The sequence below is a fragment of the Oryzias latipes genome, chromosome 10 (genome assembly GCF_053564925.1).
Source record: "Oryzias latipes strain Hd-rR chromosome 10, Olatipes_Hd-rR_3.1".
NCBI classification, from domain to species: Eukaryota; Metazoa; Chordata; class Actinopteri; order Beloniformes; family Adrianichthyidae; genus Oryzias; species Oryzias latipes.
In genome coordinates, this window is record NC_136246.1 from 11509109 (window position 1) to 11526393 (window position 17285).

The 17285-nt window shown below is 37.3% G+C and overlaps 1 protein-coding gene across 12 annotated transcripts in view; it reads left to right on the plus strand.

Moving 5' to 3' along the window:
• Positions 1-17285, plus strand: part of diaph2 (diaphanous-related formin 2) — a 426471-nt gene that overhangs the window by 99983 nt on the left and 309203 nt on the right. The gene's annotated exons all lie outside the window — the stretch shown is intronic.

Consider the following 17285-nt stretch of genomic DNA (forward strand, 5'->3'; position numbering starts at 1 on the left):
TATTCATAAATGTTCGTCTCAAAACGCTCGTATCAATGAGATTTTCAAATTGTGAAATCAATTACATCATATTCGACGTCATATTCGTCTTCACATGGCTGCCAAAATGTCTTTAGACTGACAAAAATGTTTAAATGAAACCTGATTGGATAGTTAGCTTTTTAAATGGATCTCAGGTTTTCTTCTCACTGTATAAACAGGAAAAATACTGAAGTAGCACAACTTAAAAAAACAAACAAAAAAAAAACAACAGTAAATTGAATTTAAGGGAACAATAATTGCAAATAACAGTCTAAAAGTCGTGTCAACATTTACAATATCCCTTTAATAAATGAAATAAAAACGTGTTTAAGTTGTTTCTTGTAGTGAACAGGGAGTAGGGAGGGATGGTTGCACACAAAGCAGGCAGGCGGGGGCCCTGGTCTTTGATGAATGTCTCTTTCTCCAGGCATTAGGTGTTCTATTTTTCATAGCAGGGCCTCTGGCTATGCTGGAGAGCGTTTGGGCCTTGTATGCGCATTCGTGCAGGGCACGTCAATCGTCAGAGATGGCGACTAATCCAGCCCCACTGTCTTTGGGAGGGGGTAAAACATGGCTTCCACCAGCAGAGTCAAAAGGTCACACCTGTCAATGACGGTTGTGGGTACTGTAATGGCCTTTGCTTAAATGGTGAAGCTTCTTAATGTCTCTAATAGTTGAACTTTCAGAAAGCCTCACAGACGCACAAAGATGCAGTGTCTGAAGGTTTGATGGCACTTGTCCTTGAAGTTGTCAGAGCTCCTTTGCATTAAAGTGATAAGTGGATGGATTCTGCTCTGCTACCTTTATCGAAAATTGAGTTACAAAAAATATTTTAACCTGTAGACTTTTTTTGCCTTGCTATTTAAGTGAATGATACCAGATTTAAAACCAGATTAGTGTAATTAGTGACACCAGGTCTACCTGCCTGTTCAAGCTTTGTTGATTGTCAATTATGGGTTAAAGAAAAAATTTTTTGCATCTAAATCTCATGGAAATATAATAAAAAAAACATTGCTAGTTATGCTTATTATGCCACATTTTAATTAGATGGAGATTTTTTTTAATTAATTCACCCCTGGTCACACATCGTTTCCTGTATGTCTGAGTTTCATTTTCCCAAAGACTTCCTTGGTTTTATTAATTCCAATATTGATAAAGTTCAATGATGCTGTTTTTCCCATCTCTATTTAATTACGCTTCTGCTAATGGATTCACTTTAGTCCATTCACTGATAATATTAAATTGCTTTGTAAAATCGAATTGTCTCTGTATCCAACAAAATAGAACTCATCTTTAATTGGTTTTGTTCTTATAATACTCAACCTTATCGTAATTTTGATAGTTAGCACACAGTAGTTTAGAGATGCAGATGTCTTGTCTGATGTGCTGTAGGGTGTTTGTGTTTATGTCTGGTCCAAAAGACTAAAGACAAATGTTTTTCTCACTTAACCATTGAATTTCCCTGAAATACTGTGTAGTGCCGCACTGTTGACATTTACCAATGATCCTAGTGCATAAGAGGCACCGCTGCACCTCGACATCAGCTAGGCAGAATTCCATGCCAGGGCTTCGGCCTCAATTCAACAGTCAAATTAATCTTGCTTTGTTGGAGTAGTCAAGCCTAACCTTGGAGAGAGTTCGTTTAGCTGTTGCTGTGCTGATGTAAGTATTTTCTCATGAGCTTGTGGACTTTTTTATGGACTGTTGAAGATCTCTCCATCTGTTATTACCTGGAGCCTAGACACAGATGATTTGATGAATAGGTATTTTCATTAGCCTTGAGTTGGCATGCCTCCTTACAGAGACAAAGTTATTGTGTGAATTTTAGAAAATAATGTTCTGATTTCCTCAAACTTTCAGGTAAATTAGAGTTTGAAAAACAACAATAAACAAACAAACAAACAAAAAAAATACACCTCATAGTGGGAAATTCCTGGTTTAAATCCCAGCTGGGTCCTTTCTGGATGTGGAGTAGGCCTGCACAGTAAATCGGAAATGTATTGTCCCTGCAATATCAGCATGTAAAAGGCTGATATTGTATGATAAATGGTAGGGCTGCACGATGTGAGGAAAACTCGCGATATGCGATATTGGTGATTAATATCGCGATAACGATATAATTTGCGGTAAATAAACAAATAGCAAAACAACCAAAAACATCATTTACATTTCACTGCAACAGTTTAAAAATTATACTCCAAATGACCCTTGTCAACGTAGGAGGCAAACATCAAACATAAAAGGGCTCCATCTGATTGATCAACAAGTTAAACGGGTCCTTCCAATTGGTTAAATGCATAAAGGGATTCATTTCATTTGTTCACTATTTCAGGCTGCCATGAGTTTGTATTAGCACATTTGAGGTAACCATTTATTGTGATTTTTGCCGTCTTTTGCGGTATGCATATTGCACAGCTTGATGTCGCGATAACGATAAATTTGCGGTATATTGTGCAGGCCTAATAAATGCTTACCTTAAATGTTTGCACCTATGCTAATGCAATCTCATTATAGCTTGAAGTATTTAACAAAATACATAAAGCCCTCTACATATTTGACTAATTCTGTTGATCCCTTTCACATCGTTAACCAATTAAATGGCGTTCTTGTATGTTAGATGCCCACCTTCTATAGACGAGGGCCATTTGGAATATCATTTTATGTTAATTTTTATTTACACAAAAATAGCACTCCAACTTCTTCCCACAGTCCAAAAACATGTTTCATAGGTCCATTGATAACCCTAAAATATCCCTTAGGATTGGCTCAGAGTGCATGTGTCTGTATGTGGCATTGGACTGGCAAAGTGTCCAGGGTGTAACCCTCTTTCACCCCAAAGAAGCTGAAGTAGACTTCAGCATCTCCCTTGACCCTACATATATTAAAAGATGAAGTGACTGTTTAAATACCTTATCAGGCTGCTGGCAAATTGAAACAGTTTTCCGTTTTTGACAGAAAAATTCCCATTTTGAAAAGCTAATTTTTTACCCAGCACACGTATGTTCACCTTCTTTACACGTACATGCAGTGTTCCTCTTAGATCTCACCTTTCTCACCCTTATCTGTTAGATGTGCTGTCTGTGTGATGAGAAGATGATCTCTGAGTCTAGGTTTTTCATGGGAAGATATTTCATATACCATGTTTTTTTCTTCTGATGGGCTAGCAGCAGACAATTTGAAATCCTATTTATCTAGCTAACAGGGAGAGGGAGAGGAAACATATCTGTGGTTATTAGAGATGAGACAACCTTGTTGCCGACACGAGAAAGGAGATCAAAGCTGAATGCTCTTGAAATAATAACAGAATTCCGTGTACCCAACCCACAGCTTTAACTTTGAGAAAATGCAAAGCTTTTTCGTGCTTTGCCAGTCTAAACGTGTGCTCATATTTGAGTGTGTGTGCATGTATTGCCGTACTTTTACTTGATCAGGATTACATCCAAATGTAGGGTCAGTACTGCAAATAAGAGCTTGTTCACAGATACAAACACATCTGCATGCACCGGCTTCTGCTTTTGGCATGGCTTGTCACCATTTTCCCTCCACTGTCATTGTCATAAATCATCCTTGTCCGCTTCATCTGAATTCTGTCCACAGAACCTGTGTGGAGGTGAATGTCTCTGCCAAATCCTTTTTTTTCACCTCAGTCAGGTTTTTGCACCTTTATCTTACCCATTTCCTGCTTTGTTAATTACTATAAAGGTTTTTCCTTCAGGCAAAATAATTGGAGAAATGATAGGTTTTAGATTGTTGCTTTGCGCCTAACCAAAAATGTTATGTTTTAATATAAATCTGGAACAGTCAACACTACCATCTATGACCATGGGCCGTACTAGATTTGGAGCCTTTCTGTGGCACCCACTAGAAAAAAAAAAAGCATACAGCAAAGTCTGCAACCATGTGAGGGATGTCAAACTTACAGGTTGGACACTGGGCTAAAAAAATCAGCAACTTGTACTGAGTGGAATTTGGCAATCACTATGAGAAACTTTTCTAACTACAAAAGCCTTTATTCCATATGTGTATATAAACTACAATATTTTTCGGACTATAACTTGCTCCTTAGTTTTTGCAGCAAAAAAACCTGTGTTCACACTAAACAAACATCACAATCGTGTTCGTTGCCTTTTTTTTTGACCCACGTCAAATTTGCTGCACAAAAATGTGTTCATAAACTTGATCCTCCAGATGCAAGTAGGGGATGCTACTGTAAGCTTCATTGCTATAGAAGCATTGTCTGTATATCATTTACAATAAATGGAAGACAAGAATGATTTCAAGAGATCAGGTGTATTTATTTTGAAGAGTTCTTTAAAAGCATCGGTTAACATGTATGCATTCATGAGATCTTTCAGTCTTTTTTTTTTTTTGAATGAAGTTTCCCTTCTACTGCAGGAGCTGGGCCTGAATGACAGCACTATCAGGGGTACTTCTGTGTCTCTGTAACCCAGTTTGATGACTTGCTGTCCCCGCAATACTCCAAAGAAGGAAGACAAAAAATGTCTCTATGCAAATAAGAAAAATATCATATAGTTTTTCCTCATTCAAGCATGAAGTCCCATTGAGATAAAATCTCTTTTTTTAAGAGGACGATCAGATTCTCCTTCATCTTTTTTTTATTTGAATGTTTTTTCTTCTGTGTTGCTGTCAGTATCAAATACTGATACTCACACCTACAGTGCCATAGTGGCTGTTTGTAGGAAACAACTGCTAGAGGGCAACCAGTTGTTAGTGGGAAAATAAGAAATAAATGAGCCTATTTATGTTGAAAAATCACACATCATATAAGTGAATACAGGTCTCACCTCTGGCCAAACTTTGCAAAAAAAACCTGCAAATTACACTCTGATAAATATGGTACTCCAGATCCAACTCTAAATAAACTTCTTTTGGAGATTGACACTTTGCAAAGCCACCTTTAACCTTCTACTCTGAATAGGTTCAGGGTCTGTCGTTTCTTCACTGTTTGTCTACACTCTGAATCATCTGTAGCTTCTTGGTCAACAAAAGATAATTGAAGCGTTGTTTACAGATCTAGTATTGATATTCAGTGAATCACTGGGGAAAGCAATAGAGAAAAATAAGGTCAGACTAGCATGGACCTTTTGCCCCATTCCGTGTTTGCCCTATGTATGATTTATTAAGTTCAGTCTTTTATGTGAAGCGTGTGTGAAAAAGGATGAGAGTGCAAACGACACAGGACACATATTAGAAAGCAACAGCAGCACTCTTTCTCATTTATTCATTGTTTCAGCTTTCTTTCCCTATCTTTAGACCTTTCTTATTCATAGTCACTCTACAAACTTTTTCGTCAGTTGTTGCAGCTGTATACCCAAGCTCCCTGAGCTGAAAAAAAAGGAGTGCAGAGTACATAGTTCATTAGGCCCTCACAATGCAATCAATGCTGCAGAGACCACAGTAAAAACTTAAATTAGATCCTGTGTGACTTTACCTCCTTAACAGTTCACTTGTTAACCCCCTCTGTCACATCACTGGGTAGAAAGAGAGGGAAAAGGAAATGCAGGCAAGGCTTCTTCTGTCTTTTAAACTCATGTAGGAGATATTTGTCTAACTTATCAACTGTCTTAGCATAAATATTTATTGTAATCAAATGATTGTTTTATCCTAATATATATCAACATATAAGACTTTATCTGTGTGCTTTTTGGGAAAATTTGGGACAGAACAGCTCTACTTGCTGGCCTTGAGCTGACTGGTGAGTGGTTGGAGGGTACATTATCTTAAAAGCACTTTGAATGACTCACTGCAAGGTCTTGATGGAAGAAAAAAAATCCATAACTGTCTTTAGTTATTTTAATGTTTGTATTTGAACTCACCAAAGTCTGTCCATCAAAAATCTTTTAGATCTTTCCCTTTAACACAGCAGTGTCTTGTTACATGGTTTTCTCATCAATAACATGCTAGAAGATGTATGTAAAGACGGAGAATGTGTCACAGAACATACCAGCCTACTTGGTCTGACTTGTTCTCAGCCTTGTTGTAAGGTTCTAATATATATGAAAATGTTATGTTCGACATTATTAAAACAAGTTTTTCTGCCTCATCTGCCAGCCTAAGGCAGTTCTGGAACGCTGCTGACAAAGCTGTATATTGGAGAACCGTTTCATTCGTCTTGAGTCAAAGTTGGAGCCCACAATTATACATCTATCATGTTGAATAGTTTTTGAAGTGTGAGGTGTGGAAGGAGCAGACTCTAGAAGATGCACCTGTATCCCATACAACCTTTGTCAGTATGCCCAATCTCATTTCACAAGCTTTCTTTGTCATACAGCAAGATAGCAAATTTATCTGCCACCCCTTTCCAGCGTTTCTTTGAACCCAGTTGTGTCATTCATCTACACACTTGGACAAGGTTGTTGCTGCTACCCTGTCTCTGAAATGAAATGAAATTGACAAAAGTAACAATCAATCAATTTTTACTGAAATTTGTCAATAAAAATTCAAATCTGATCTTATTTCTACCTTTCAAACACAATCATGAATTTTTTATTTGGACATGATCAAGAACTGTATGTCCTCTAAATAGCATTGCTTGTCTTCAAATGCACAATCAACCAGTCTTTAAATTTGGATGACTAATTTTGTGTTAGGCCTCAGTCACATACACCAATATGGTGGGTTTATCCCCAATGATGCCGCAGATTTTTGGGTTGTCAGGGCCCACAGAGGTTTGTAGAGAGGAGCGACTGCATCTTAAGAGGAACGCAGGTGAGTCCTGCAGTTGCCTTGAGGATGGTAGGGCCACCTTAAGGGAAGTCATAAAAATGCTGGTGTAATTGTCATCTGTGTAGTAATTGTATCATGAATTATTTGTAAGGATAATGTAAGTTACATGCATTTATGATGCATGTGTAATGCTGTGAAGTGTCCTTACGGGATGCTCTCCCCGTTGGTAAGTTTTAGAGAGTCATTGCACAGAATCTCAAGACGGGGTTTTAGTGTTCTCTTGCTTGTTTTTTTTTTTAAGACTGGAAGTTCTAATGTTTCTTTTTTTTATTCAGTACATAATACAGCCCCTCCCTCCCCCTCCTGCAAATACACATATAAGTTTCATCTGTGTGTATATGTCAAGTCAGTTTGCTGGAATCCACTCACGCTCCTCTTCATGACTTTCTGTGAGTTGGATGACATCTGCTCCCATCTTTACAGAAGCATCATTGAAATTCAGTGCAGACACAAGTCCTGTAAAGTAAAGGGAGAAGTGCTTCAGGGAATATTCTGCACCACACACTAAAAGGAGCCCAAGAAATGTTCATGTACACATACTTACTCTCTACTGCGCATACCCTCACACACACTCCCAAGTTTGTACAGCTATTCTTATTAGAGCTTTTTATTGACTTCTACAGGTTTTTTTCCCCCTGAACTTTAACTTTACCTATATTTAGCTAATGCCCAAGCCTATGTTATTCTAGCCTCTTGTCATCTCATAGACCTGATCCTAACTAGCAGCATAGAAATGGTATTTTTCAGCATTGTGATAGATGAAATGATCACATAAAGCCTAAAGATCTCTGTGAAGTCGATAATCATACCAGGGCTGGCTATAACAAGGTAGGTTTAGGTCCAGGTTAGTTTATGAAACCATTATATTAACAAAGCTCTGCCTGAAGTGATGCCCCAAGAGCAACCGTGTTTCAAACACTAAAACAATCTCAAAATGTAGGTGCATTCTCTTCAGTGTAAATTTCTCTGTATTTGTAGCTGATTATCTTGGATATGCTAACTGTTGCAGGACAGCTTGAGGAAATCGATACAGCAAGGCCAACATTCTGACCTAAGTGGATTTATACACCAATGTTTTAGGAACTAAAATGCAAGATTATGGAAGGCCAACCATGAATTTCCATGTCTGAGAGCACATTTGTGCTGGCTGGCTCTCAACAAGCCAAACAATCTTTTTTTGTAATCCTCCAAAATTTATTTATGATTTTTAGCAAACCTTTCCTTGTTTCCATATTCTGCTAACTTCATGTCATAACTTCATCCAGTAATGGTCAAAAGAACACAGATACACGTGCCGGAAGGTTACCCTATATTGTAAGATGATGGTACAGCAAGACCAATAGTACTCAGGCATGGAATAGTATTTTACTAAATAACCACTTAGTAAGGTTTAAATCTTTACAGTAAGCCATTCTTTTTTTAAGCTTTCCTACTATCTGTCGGCCTGTCTGTCTGTCTGTCTGTCTGGACTGGTCTGGTCCAGTCCGGTCTGGTCCACTGCGGTCTGGTCCGGTCCGATATGATATGAATTTTAGTATGCACTAAATGCATTAGCAAAACTACCCTGTACTTATTACGTGCTAGTAAATACTTGCTTTGTATCAATATGGGGAAATCTAAAAATTGCTTGATGTCTGGATTGTGTGGTTATGAGAGTCAGTATTTCCTTTTTTCTGGGGGTGCTGGCCTTTCCCAATTATTTGTTGAACTAAGAATTGAAAGTTGCAGACCAACTTCCAGTGGGATGAAAGCCAGAGAAGTTTGCTGACTGAGCCTCTTGCTAAGCTCTGACCACTCTCACCTCTGCCCGGCCAGTGGGAGAGATATGTTTGCTGTATGTGAATGACTTCTTTCTTTTGCATGAACTTTCAGGAATTACACTCTATGGTAGAGGATGAAAGAAGATGGCTGTGGGGACTAAAAGCAGGAGAACACAATCTTTGTGTAATGTTGACAACTTGATGTGACTTAAAATGTAAACGTCTGCCTTTCGAATTATTTGAAAAGCAATTACATTGGGTCTTTTTGTCACCTAACTTGTTTTTTATGAAACAAAGGCAATTACTCGTGATGTCTCTGACATAAGTTTAATCGTATTAATCTCTACAAATGTAGTACGTCCTGATACTGGCTGCAATAATGGATTTTTTTGTTGTTTGTTTTTAATTGCCTTTGACTGTGCAGACATCTAAACTCATGTCAGACTCTTTCTGTGAGCATCAAAGCATGTTTCATTCTCACACAGTATGTAAAAAGCTTGACAAAAAGGAAGCTCTCTTCTTCTCTTTTTGTTTGACAGTTTCCAATAAATTCTACAGAAGCTGCTTCCTGTTTAATAAAACAACGTCCTTGCAGAATTTAATGAATGTGCGTATACTCCCACCGCAACTATAAATGGTTTTTACTTTATGAGTCATTAGAATATGCTTTTTCTGTGGTTGTTGTTGCACTTCCAGCTTTTCCTCTGAACCAAAAGGGATCAGTGTACAACACAGACAAAAGCTGCAATGTTTTGGCCACCACTGAGTGTTTGTAACCAACTGACCCCAGAAGTATTATTTTCAGCCAGCTCAAATCTCAGTTGTTTTTGTTTTGTTTCCTGTTTGTCCCCCGTGTTGCATTGAGACAGAAGCTATGATGGGACTGCAGGGTTATTCAGAAGTCTAATTGTGTCTGTTATCAGCATGTTGTAGTTACCCAGACACAGGGCAATAAAGCTGTCTGTAGAGTTTTTTTTTTTTTTTACCCACAACAGTGAGAAGATATTGAAAGAAGAAAAAGATGGGGGGGGGGGGGGGGGGAAATGAAGCTTCTGGTGTATACAGATAAACGCATATTTCTTTGTACCTGTCATCCAAGGTTCAAAAACCGCCTCACTATGGATGAAGTGACAGGGAGAATAGAAAAAAGAATGAATTAAGGAAGAAGTAAAAAGGCTGAATTGTAGATGGATGATGAGAGGAGGAGATGAAATGCTTTGCCACATGGTCTGGTGGGAAATCCCCCACTGTGCTGGTAGCCTTGCACGCTGGTGGCAAGATGAAATGCCTTATCTGCCTGCAGCAGAACTCTATCCTTAAAGGGGGGGGGGCTCAGGAAAAGTCATTGTCCAGCCAAGCAGCATCTCAACTGATCCGTGTTCCCGTTGACCTTTACCGTCACTGCTGTCACGCTTACATATCCACCTGAAGATTGTGTAAATGTGGGACTGCTTGTGTACCATCTTTAACTTTAGTCTATTTTCTGATTATTTTATTTTCACAAACATCTCCATTTGAAATCATTTTTAGGTTTGTTTTTAAAATGTGAGATGTGTGACATTTGATCTCCTTTGCCTTTAATAGACCTTGTTTCCTGTCTTGTGCTATGTCTGCAATCAACTCATCTATCAATTCCTTAATGAACAGGAAATTAAGAAATAACTTGGTTATCAAGCAGCTTAAATTGGTGAGATTTTATCTAAATTATTTGTCTTTTGCACTAAACTGGGGCTTCTTTTGTATTCTTTATTAATTAGACAGATTAAATTTGACCAAGTTTAAACAGACAATTCTTACTTTTTATCTGCTTTCTTTATATAAGAAGGTTAAGACCAAAATTTTTGATGGGTAATTATGAAATGGAAAATATTGATCTAAAAGAGATGCAATAAGTATCGGGTTGTTGAGTTGTAGTCCCACTCGGATCATTTTTTGAGTTATTTTAAGTGATCCCAGTGGTTTTTTAATTAGGAATAGCTAAAACCCAAAAACCTGTCATTTTCAAGGACATAGTTCCTGCAGAGCGGCACTAGGTCATTAGAAAATTCACCTCTGAGTTATGAGCAGGAGAGTTAGCGTGGAGTAAGCCTGCCCTTGCACCCCGTCATTCATCTGTTAACACGCTCTACAATGATTTAGACAAATAAATACTCACACATGCAATTTTAAGATTAGTTTTCTTTATATTTGTCCTTCAGCGTGAGAAAAATGCCATAAAAACAAGTTAAAAACACCAAAAACACAATTTTTATCAGGGTGGATCTGTTTATGTATATGAGTAAACTATAATTACTCTCTCTGAAAATCAAAAATGTTAAATGGATGGGTTTTTTTTTTATCTTAAGGATAACATATGTCTGTTTCTGTATCAGAATATGAGGGAAATTATAAAAAGTAAAATAAAAAATATTCAAGGTCTTGTAGTTTCCAAGTTTCCAGGTCAGAAATGCTACTGCTTATGACTTTTCCAGTAACCTGACAAAAAAAGAACTATGTATTTATTAGTCTGCCAGAGTATATAGGCACAAAAAAAGGTGCCAGCTTGTTACAGGCTCATTACAGGTGAAGATGACATGTAGAGGTGCAGCCACTTTGGCATTGTCTCCGTGTTCTTTCCTAGATAGATGGCACGACTCTCCGTCACTCCCCATGGCATACAGAGAGGGAGGAAGAGTTGAGAGCAGAGGAGAAGAATCCCCAAGGCTTCCCAAACCTTCCCTCTCCTAAAAAAATGTTTTGAAGGCAATACTATTATCAATAGGTAGTGGATTCAATGAGCTGTTGTTGCTGCTGTGGCTTCTCTTTGTCCGGGCATCTCTCTGTTACAGTCCAATTTTTTTTTTAAATTGTCTTTTCTGTTATTCCCCACTCAATCTCTAAAACTATGTACACACAGGGCACCACACTTTCTTGGACGCTAGTATTGGCCATGGTGTTCATACTGGGCACCTAGGCTGGGGCGTCTTTTTTTTCCCCCCCAATGTTTACCAACTCTTGTCCGCCACCTACAGTTGGAAAAGTTTTGGTGCGAAATATTGAAGCGGCGTAAATCTTGTGAATCTTGCTCCAAGGTTTTTTTGTTTTTGTTTTTTTCCATAGCTCTGTTCCGATATATGAACGATTTGGTGTCATGTAATTCTGTCTGGGCACAAACTGATTTGATCAATTTATTTTTTACATGAGGAATTTTCAAATGGTTGGCTTTTCTGTGAATTAAAGGGGATGCCATCCATACATCACTACCAAATCTAAGTCCCTGATTGGTCAACTTCTAACTGGTTTAACTTTCAACGCCCATTCAATGGCCACTAGTTTTGTACACAGATCCCAAAAACATCTTGGAAATGTGCGTAGCTACATGTGAACCCAAGAGTTTGGAAAGTGGAAGCCCAAACCGCACATTTATAGGCTTTTACATAGACTTTTAATAAAAATAGCCCGCTTCAACATGCATGTCTGAGGGGGGTGTGAAGGTAGTAGTGATGACGTTTGTGAACGAATCAAATCTTTTGAACGGCTCATTGACATGACGAGAATAGATTCACGGTCAGCTGGGAACTGTTCTTAATTTTGTTTTTTTCCTCCCTACCTTGATTTTTATATGTTCACCTAAATGCTGAAATAAGCTCATCCTTCTCATTTCTGATGCAAATATCACTTGAGTCGTGAAAACCCAATTCACACAAGTCCCTCCATGATAAAACAAAAGAGGAGAGAAAAATAATGTGAACTTAATGGAAAATCTGAATTTCAACTATTCTGATCCAGATCTGAGCCCATCAATCCCCCCCGTGATTATTTCCAGGATTAAATGAATAAACAACAGGCTGGCTACTTAAAAATGAATATATATATAAAGAGCCAGACTTTTGAACGGCTCTTTAAAATGAAGTGGACCAAAAGATTCAGTTCCCTTAAAAAAAGCCATAAACACTCTGTACCTTCTAACATTATAGATTACATTATTTTATTTATAATTTTTGCTATATTCTTTTCCTTTTCTAGAAATAGGTTTTTGTTTTGCCCTTTTCCTTTTGTGATTATAGAGTTATAGTTATCATTTTCATATGGTAAAGTAAAGCCAGCCCTATTACTTTACTACAATATAGTTTAATTACTAAAACATTGAGAACATTTGCAAAAAAATCCACCAGCTCCCTTCTGCTCCTGAGTCCTCAGCTGCCAGTAATGAACTGTAATCCTGATATTATCCCAAAGGATTGTATTGATTTGGTCCGGGGTCATGAAAAAGCAGTTATTGGTCAGTGTCTTTGGTTTCCAGAGGTCAGAACATGGGTGGAAACTAGAGCTCTAACTTTTTTGGACTTGATGGGATGATTGTTGGGAATTGCTGACAAGTCTGGTGATGAATGGAAAAAGAGGCTAACATTTTTTCCCCCCTTTAATCTAACTGGCCTTCATGCAAGAAGAACACATTTTCAAAGGATGCTGCTTAAATAGCCATGTTTAGAAAATGGAAATATCAATATTTAAAAGTATTTTGTTTGTTTTGTGGTGTTGCCAGTTTTCAATATGACACTTTAATCAGTATTATTTTAATTGATATACTCATATAATATGTGCTGTAAGGAGATGTATTTTGCATGATTTTAAGATGAACAGACTATAAACTTTACTATAAACGTCCACCCACACATCAAAGTCATATGTTATGGCATATCATCACGTCAACCAAGAGTTTGTTGACTTCTGGTTTGATATCTGGATCTTAATCCTGGTTGTTTTCCTTGTGCCTGCAGGGGTTCTGTTCAAATGCTCACATTTTCTCACACAGTCACGTGACATAGATGTTGGGTTGGCTGGTGATTCTGAACTCTCTGCAGGAGTAACTTTGTACTTTTTTTTTGTAATCTCTTGTTGCTCTGTAATGGAATGGCTACAGAGCCCAGCCATCTTGTCTCCAGATGATTAAACTGTCAGTATTGCAATTCTATTTGGATCGGACTTTGTCCCAGTGAACTTTTGAGTACCTGTGTGACGAGTTTCTTGTGTTCTGAACAGGCATTTGAAGGTCCATCAGGTGAAAGAAACTTTTCAACAAAGAATTGGGTTCTATAACCAAAACTTTTGTAGCCAAAAGTTATCAAATTAGCACTTGTGTGGAGAAAAAAAAAGATCTGTATGTATCTGTTTATTTACAATTTCCATTTACCCTGTAAAAAAAGTAGCTGAGCTTTTTTCTTTTACATTTGAGGCCATCATTTTATCTCTATAACATACAACATATATCATCAGTGGGAAGACAACCTAAAGGTCTGAGAGGAAGCTAAAGTTAAGGCTACCATTTCAAAGCTACGAGATATGTAACTCGTTTGTTTAGTGGACCTTTTGGCTGAATTGGTTGGCACATGGGAAATCTGGGTTCTTTTCCTAGAGGGCACAATAAGCTTCATCCAGTGTGGATCCTAAGACCCTTTGCGCCACTGCCAGACTATGTAGCCACAAGGGGACCGAAGTCTGGGTCTCCCCATGCTGGTCCCCAGTCCAGATAAAACACAGGGTTTGTGTCAGGGAGGTCATCTGCATAAAAATCTCTGCCAAATCACCTATGCAAATCAGTGAAAGCTGTGGCGACCCCTGAAGGGATATGCCGTAAGGTGAACAACAGCATTTGACTTTTTAAGGTCACTAATTAAGGTAAACACATAACAAAACAGCTGTTCTTATGAAGGCAGAATATTCAGGCACTTCATGCATGGCCACATTAATTGCATTGCTCTGAAACAGGTTCAGTGCTTTTGTGTAAGGAAAAATAAGGTTAGGGTTTCTCCCTCATGTTACTTCATGTGACCTTATCATGAGCCTTTGGTCTGTATTAGTCACCAATAATGCAATGTCTAAAAACACAATGTCATAAACGTAAAAATGCAGAGGTTTTTTCTCAATGTAGCATGTAGACCTGCAAAGAACTTTCCACAAAAATAGTAATAATAATAAAATAAGGGACTCAGTGTATGCATAATACAGCTGAAATGCTTAAAAATTAAAATTAATGAGGCAGAGGGTGTCAGTCATACAAACATATACATTTTTTTGAAAAAGAAAAAAAAAACGTTTTCATTTATAACATACATTAAAATGGAATATTGGAAAAAAAAAAGACAAAATGCCAGATTGGTCTTAAATCATTTTTACACATTCTACTTTATGAAAAAGAAAGAAATCAAAAGTTCTCATTTTAAACACTGAAACATTTTTATTTTTTTTAAATGCACAAAAAATGTGACTGTGCTTTTAAAATAAGTGGGGGGAAAAACAAGTACTTGACTGGTAATTTGGGTACGAGTTGTTGACTTGTAGATTGCATTGACTGCATAATAACTACTTCCCACCATGCTCAACATCAAAACACATTGACAATAGTCAAGATTTTCATTTACTGCTTCCATTCGGCAGTAGTCTATTTTTTTTTCTTCTTTCGTTGATTGATCGTACCTTTCTATCGATTTTGTTCTAGTGTTACATTCCTGGCATTATTGGATCAAACCCAGGTGAAAGACTATCCTAAATGTTTGTTTAAATCTCTCAAGTCACTTGTCTTTGCTACATTTCCATCCGGTAATATTGACTTTGTTGAATAATGAACACTTTGGATTTGTCCTTTTAGTAAAGGACTTAAAACCTTTTTTAGGCTTTAAATAACAATAACTTTTCAAATTATATTAGCTTTAATATGTTTAACTTTGTCACCACTTGCTTGGTCACACAGTATCTCAGATTGAGGGTTTAAAAAAAATATATATTCATGTTGCCAGAAAATTGTACACATTGCTAATGTTGACTTTTGGTATTGAAAATGTTCCGCTATTTGTTGGGTTAGAGCTTTACAATATCACAATACCCACAGTCATAAGATCCAAAACAACAAAATAATTAGAATAAATGTATTTAAAATAGAAAGTAATGTCATCTGAATTTAAAAACATTTTTAAACATTAAAATATATTATGAGTTATTTGTGGGCCAATATATATATTATCAAGTGCTGAAGACTGCTACTCTATTTGAGATTTTACTACTGGCCTAGTTATAATGTGGCCCCCCACCTTTCCTTTAGAATACTTTTTAAGAAACTTTTAAAAAACAAACGTTTACAAATAAACAGAGAAATAATTCAGATTTACATAACTGAGTAAAATATATCTACCCTATTAATTTAGTGGATTTCCCTTATTCCTAACCTAACAATATTTATCTTTTGCTGCAGACCTTTCAGTTAGGCTTCCAACAGTCACTATCAGTTTTGTGCTGATTTATAGTTTATTTACTCAGTTTTATATTAGTCTAACCAAAGAAGCAGCTTTTTGGATCACAAACTGCTTTCCACTCTGCTCTAACAGTCGTCCATGCCTTTTGTAGTGGACACATGAATCACACATTTAAGAGCCGTTGGTGCATGGCTGTTTAACAGGTCCTTAGCTTCTCTTTTGATTCCAGGTGAAACATTTAGAGGTAGCCATACATTTACTGACAATCATGACACAATATAGATTTTAGGTTGTTTTTCATATTGTTAAAACCCGGTTGCCATGTTTAGGTTCACAATCCCTGTCAAATGATAGTCCTAAAATTGTTACCTTTTACAGAATCCAGGCACAGATACCTACTTTTAGTCAATTATATTTAAACATTTTTTGTTTAAAAATATAAATAAAAAACATACAACCTTTTACCAATCAGGGGTTGACATAGCCCTGAAATTTGCACTGGTCCACAGGGCCAGTAGTTTTTGAAAGTTACTGGCCCGACACCGCGCACAGCGAGACCCGCCGCTCCGCAGGTGCTTGCAACTTTAGGGGGGTCCGGGGGCATGCCCCCCCGGAAAATTTTAATATGGTGCAATTTGGTGCATTCTGGTGACATCTAGCACTTATTTATACACTTTTCAATGACTAAAAATAGAGAATATCAAACTTAAATCTGCTCTAGTCTGTTTCAGATGTTTTGAAGAGAGCACTGCAGTGTAGTAGTTAACACTAGTTCAGAAGTTTTCATGCTGCTTCTAATCACTGCTATTTCACATTTGTTCCTAATCAATAGTTAAGAAGTTTTATTGACTTTTTTGCCCTGACTGCCTTAAGGTTCTGCTTTTTGTTACTGTTGCAAAGTTACATTTACTTTTTAGTTACTTTAGTTACCTAATTAAATTAAATAATTGAAAAATTAAATACAATTAAATTACTGAGATCATTCAGCTAACTAGAAATACTTACTGCTTACAGTGTTGTAAAGAAAAACAAAATTAAGTAGTTTGACCTTGTACTCCATTTGAGTCTGAGATTCAGGTATTTTGAGTTGCCTTTGATTCTTTGACATTCAGCTTAAAGCTTAGTGCATACAGTTTCATCTTCAATGCATTCATTAAATATCTTGCTGTCCATAGCACTAATTCCACCCGTCACTCCATCTAACATATTCCTATCTATTCCTGCCATGTCTTCCACATCTCTGACATGCTTCAGTCTCTCTTCAGTGACGGTGTTGGATTTATGATCATCGCGGTGAAAAACCACCAGGGGGCGCGCTGATATGTGTGTCAGCTTAAATATATCTGCATAAGATGTAATAATAACCCACTGGCTTGTTCCTTCGTTGTTGCAGTTTAACATTGTTTAGTATTGAATTGTTACATTCAATAAAGTTTGAAAAAAAAATTGAGTGAGCGCGTGCCGCGTGGTGCTCGGCAGTGACAGCCGCGCGCGCAGGCGGGAGAGGAGGAGAAGAGTGATAAAAGGT